Below are 5,927 nucleotides of genomic sequence, written 5' to 3' on the forward strand. Positions count from 1 at the left end.
TCAGAGACATCCATTTCCCAGGCATATGCCCCCTACGCACTTTTGGTGGTGCACCCCGCACGAACAATCCCGCCTCGACCAGCCTGAACAATTCCCCTCTCGAAGGAAGGCCTCGGCCTTAATCGTCCACGACAAACAGCTCGACGAGGCATGAAGCACCCACGGGAGCCGGAGCATGACGATGCAGAGTCTCGGTTCACAGGAGCCTGGGAAGAACATCCCGTACGGAACCCTTTACCCGAAAACATCCGAACCGCACATGCTCGCGACAGTCCTGCCGTTAGAGAATGCACCGTGCACGCGACCGAGTAAGGCCACTCAGAGACATCCATTTCCCAGGTATATGCCCCCTACGCACTTTTGGTGGCGCAACTCGCACGAACAGTCCCACCTCGACCCCGTAAACAAGCTTTTTTGCCTCGAAGAGTTCGTCGGAGACGAAGAAGCAACCTTCAGTGCAAACGTAGCACTCTTTTGTGCAACCGCCCAAACAACGCCCCCTCTACCCTCTGTCGAAACACTCGGCATTGCTGCTCCCTAAGGTGAGCTTCTCCTCATAGGCAATTCCGCTCTTATCCGGTCACGTTTGTGTGCCCGAATTTCGCAAGGCAACCTCCATGGGACATGGAAAAGACTCGAGAAGAGAGCTCGCTCACGGGAGAGAGAAGCCAAGGAGACCACGAGAGTGCTGAGAGTGGGACAGCGCTGAATAGGCGGGAGAAGCCTGCGCGTATAAACGGAGATATATATCCAATTGCAACGAAGGAACGTGCCAAAGATCGAGAACAATGGCAGAAATGCTAGTAACGTGCACTTCGGGACCAACGCATCACCGGAAGACAACCGCCAAACATCGAAAGAGTCGCGATGCTCCGCAACCTACGTGCAAAGCGGTCGCACACCGGGTAAGGGAGTGAGAGCCCCAAACATAGCTGGGCGAGGCGCTCACTCCGCTCTTTAATATCTCGTTAATACCGCCAAGGAAATGGCACAAGCACACACACACAAGCATCCTCGGAAGAGGACAGTTCGAGTGACAGGTCAAATCCAAGAGTTCCGAAGACTACCTCCAGGAACAATCGGGAACAAGACCGATTACAAGTCGTCGAGTCTGTTACTGGGCGAACACGAGATGCGCACAGGAAATCGATCAGCCCTCACAATGGCCCAAGGCCAGAGATCGGACTGCTACGATTTACCCCAACAATCATCGTGCCACTCTTCGCAGAGAGGTGATAGACGCCAACGAGCCCGCGCATAGCAATCGAGGTGTAAAAAGGGCGTTGAAGGCAGGAAGCCTGGACGAAAGAGGCTACGAGGTCACCTCGAAGCGGTCTAAGAATCGGGCGCACTTGGGGCGACTACCAGTGCCAACCCCTTATCCCGCGGTGCGTCCGACACACAGAAATTTCCAAGGCGGCCAAGGAGCCTCCCCGCATAGCAATCGGGGTGTGAGGTTACGGATGCAGCATTGATAGCAATCGAGGTGTGAGGCGAAGGATGCAGAAGTGAGAGCCGAGGGATGTAGCAGAGATAGCAATCGGGGTGTGTGATGCAGAAGAGATAGCAATCGAGGTGTGCGGTGGGAAGGGCCCAGCAGCCAGAATGCATGAAGCGACGGATGAAGCAGTGATGACAACCGGGCTGTGAGGAGAGGAGGGATGCAGCCAAGAAAGCAATCAGGGCTCGAGGCAAGGGATGCATCAAGGATAGCAATCATGTTGTGAGGCGAGATTCCAAAGGCTAAACGTGAGAGGCTGCAGGGTCGACTCAGAGAGGTCTATGCATGTGAGAGGCTGAAAGCAAGGTCGACTCGGAGCGGTCTATGCATCGGGCGCGCTTGGGGCGACTACCAGTGCCAACCCCTTATCCCGCGACGCGTCCGACAAAGAGAACGTTCCAAGGCGGCAGAGGAGGTTACCAGCCGAAGGATGCAGTAGCAATAACAGGTATAGTTCCGCGGCGGCCGAGAAGACTCACCGCATAGGAATCGGGATGCGAGGCGAGGGATGCGGCGGGAAGGCCCCGACGGCTAAACGGAAGAGGCTGCAGGGCCGCCTCGGAATGGTCCAAGCATCGGATGCGATTGGGACGACTACCAGTGCCAACCCCTTATCCCGCGATGCGTCCGATACACAGATAGTTCCAAGGCGGCCGAGGAGCCTCACCGCATATCAATCGGGGTGCGAGGCGAGGGATGGGGCGGGAAGGCCCCAACGGCTAGACGGAAGAGGCTTCAGGGCCACCTCGGAATGGTCCAAGCATCGGACGCGCTTGGGGCGACTGCCAGTGCCAACCCCTTATCCCGCGATGCGTCCGATACACAGATGGTTCCAAGGCGGCCGAGGAGCCTCACCGCATAGCAATCGGGGGTGCGAGGCGAGGGATGGGGCGGGAAGGCCCCAACGGCTAGACGGAAGAGGCTTCAGGGCCGCCTAGGAATGGTCCAAGCATCGGACACGCTTGGGGCGACTACCAGTGACAGCCCCCTATCCCGCGATGCGTCCGATACGAAGATGGTTCCAAGGCGGCCGAGGAGCCTCACCGCATAGCAATCGGGGTGCGAGGTGGGGGATGCGGCGAGATGGCCCCAACGGCTAGACGGAAGAGGCCACAGGGCCGCGTCGGAATAGTCCAAGCATCGGACGCGCTTGGGGCGACTACCAGTGACAACCCCTTATCCCGCGATGCGTCCGATACGAAGATAGTTCCAAGGCGGCCGAGGAGCCTCACCGCATAGCAATCGGGGTGCGAGGTGGGGGATGCGGCGAGATGGCCCCAACGGCTAGACGGAAGAGGCTGCAGGGCCGCCTCGGAATAGTCCAAGCATCGGACGCGCTTGGGGCCACTACCAGTGACAACCCCTTATCCCGCAATGCGTCCGATACGAAGATAGTTCCAAGGCGGCCGAAGAGCCTCACCGCATAGCAATCGGGGTGCGAGGTGGGGGATGCGGCGAGATGGCCCCAACGGCTAGACGGAAGAGGCCACAGGGCCGCCTCGGAATAGTCCAAGCATCGGACGCGCTTGGGGCGACTACCAGTGACAACCCCTTATCCCGCGATGCGTCCGATACGAAGATAGTTCCCAGGCGGCCGAGGAGCCTCACCGCATAGCAATCGGGGTGCGAGGCGAGGGATGCGGCGAGATGGCCCCAAAGGCTAGACGGAAGAGGCTGCAGGGCTGCCTCGGAATAGTCCAAGCATCGGACGCGCTTGGGGCGACTACCACTGCCAACCCCTTATCCCGCGATGCGTCCGATACACAGATAGTTCCGAGGCGGCCGAGGAGGTGGGGGATGCAGCGAGATGGCCCCAACGGCTAGACGGAAGAGGCTGCAGGGCCGCCTCGGAATAGTCCAAGCATCGGACGCGCTTGGGGCGACTACCAGTGACAACCCCTTATCCCGCGATGCGTCCGATACACAGATAGTTCCGAGGCGGCCAAGGAGCCTCACCGCATAGCAATCGTGGTGCGAGGTGGGGGATGCGGCGAGATGGCCCCAACGGCTAGACGGAAGAGGCTGCAGGGCCGCCTCGGAATGGTCCAAGCATCGGATGCGCTTGGGGCGACTACCACTGCCAACCCCTTATCCCGCGATGCGTCCGATACACAGATAGTTCCAAGGCGGCCGAGGAGCCTCACAGCATAGCAATCAGGGTGCGAGGCGAGGGATGCGGCGAGAAAGCCCCAACGGCTAGAGGGAAGAGGCTTCAGGTCCGCCTCGGAATGGTCCAAGCATCGGACGCGCTTGGGGCGACTACCAGTGACAACCCCTTATCCCGCGACGCGTCCGATACACAGATAGTTCCAAGGCGGCCGAGGAGCCTCACCGCATAGCAATCGGGGTGCGAGGCGAGGGATGCGGCGAGAAGGACCCAACGGCTACACGGAAGAGGCTTCGGGGCCGCCTCGGAATGGTCCAAGCATCGGACGCGCTTGGGGCGACTACCAGTGACAACCCCTTATCCCGCGACGCGTCCGATACACAGATAGTTCCAAGGCGGCCGAGGAGCCTCACCGCATAGCAATCGGGGTGCGAGGCGAGGGATGCGGCGAGAAGGACCCAACGGCTACACGGAAGAGGCTTCGGGGCCGCCTCGGAATGGTCCAAGCATCGGACGCGCTTGGGGCGACTACCAGTGACAACCCCTTATCCCGCGACGCGTCCGATACACAGATAGTTCCAAGGCGGCCGAGGAGCCTCACCGCATAGCAATCGGGGTGCGAGGCGAGGGATGCGGCGAGAAGGACCCAACGGCTAGACGGAAGAGGCTTCGGGTCCGCCTCGGAATGGTCCAAGCATCGGACGCGCTTGGGGCGACTACCAGTGACAACCCCTTATCCCGCGACGCGTCCGATACACAGATAGTTCCAAGGCGGCCGAGGAGCCTCACCGCATAGCAATCGGGGTGCGAGGCGAGGGATGCGGCGAGAAGGACCCAACGGCTAGACGGAAGAGGCTTCGGGTCCGCCTCGGAATGGTCCAAGCATCGGACGCGCTTGGGGCGACTACCAGTGACAACCCCTTATCCCGCGACGCGTCCGATACACAGATAGTTCCAAGGCGGCCGAGGAGCCTCACCGCATAGCAATCGGGGTGCGAGGCGAGGGATGCGGCAAGAAGGACCCAACGGCTAGACGGAAGAGGCTTCGGGTCCGCCTCGGAATGGTCCAAGCATCGGACGCGCTTGGGGCGACTACCAGTGACAACCCCTTATCCCGCGACGCGTCCGATACACAGATAGTTCCGAGGCGGCCGAGGAGCCTCACCGCATAGCAATCGGGGTGCGAGGCGAAGGATGCGGCGAGAAGGACCCAACGGCTAGACGGAAGAGGCTTCGGGTCCGCCTCGGAATGGTCCAAGCATCGGACGCGCTTGGGGCGACTACCAGTGACAACCCCTTATCCCGCGACGCGTCCGATACACAGATAGTTCCAAGGCGGCCGAGGAGCCTCACCGCATAGCAATCGGGGTGCGAGGCGAGGGATGCGGCGAGAAGGACCCAACGGCTAGACGGAAGAGGCTTCAGGGCCGCCTCGGAATGGTCCAAGCATCGAACGCGCTTGGGGCGACTACCAGTGACAACCCCTTATCCCGCGACGCGTCCGATACACAGATAGTTCCGAGGCGGCCGAGGAGCCTCACCGCATAGCAATCGGGGTGCGAGGCGAGGGATGCGGCGAGAAGGACCCAACGGCTAGACGGAAGAGGCTTCAGGGCCGCCTCGGAATGGTCCAAGCATCGGACGCGCTTGGGGCGACTACCAGTGACAACCCCTTATCCCGCGACGCGTCCGATACACAGATAGTTCCGAGGCGGCCGAGGAGCCTCACCGCATAGCAATCGGGGTGCGAGGCGAGGGATGCGGCGAGAAGGACCCAACGGCTAGACGGAAGAGGCTTCAGGGCCGCCTCGGAATGGTCCAAGCATCGGACGCGCTTGGGGCGACTACCAATGACAACCCCTTATCCCGCGACGCGTCCGATACACAGATAGTTCCGAGGCGGCCGAGGAGCCTCACCGCATAGCAATCGGGGTGCGAGGCGAGGGATGCGGCGAGAAGGACCCAACGGCTAGACGGAAGAGGCTTCAGGGCCGCCTCGGAATGGTCCAAGCATCGGACGCGCTTGGGGCGACTACCAGTGACAACCCCTTATCCCGCGACGCGTCCGATACACAGATAGTTCCGAGGCGGCCGAGGAGCCTCACCGCATAGCAATCGGGGTGCGAGGTGGGGGATGCGGCGAGATGGCCCCAACGGCTAGACGGAAGAGGCTGCAGGGCCGCCTCGGAATAGTCCAAGCATCGGACGCGCTTGGGGCCACTACCAGTGACAACCCCTTATCCCGCAATGCGTCCGATACGAAGATAGTTCCAAGGCGGCCGAAGAGCCTCACCGCATAGCAATCGGGGTGCGAGGTGG

The sequence above is a fragment of the Cryptomeria japonica genome, unplaced genomic scaffold, assembly GCF_030272615.1.
Source record: "Cryptomeria japonica unplaced genomic scaffold, Sugi_1.0 HiC_scaffold_148, whole genome shotgun sequence".
Classification (NCBI taxonomy): domain Eukaryota; kingdom Viridiplantae; phylum Streptophyta; class Pinopsida; order Cupressales; family Cupressaceae; genus Cryptomeria; species Cryptomeria japonica.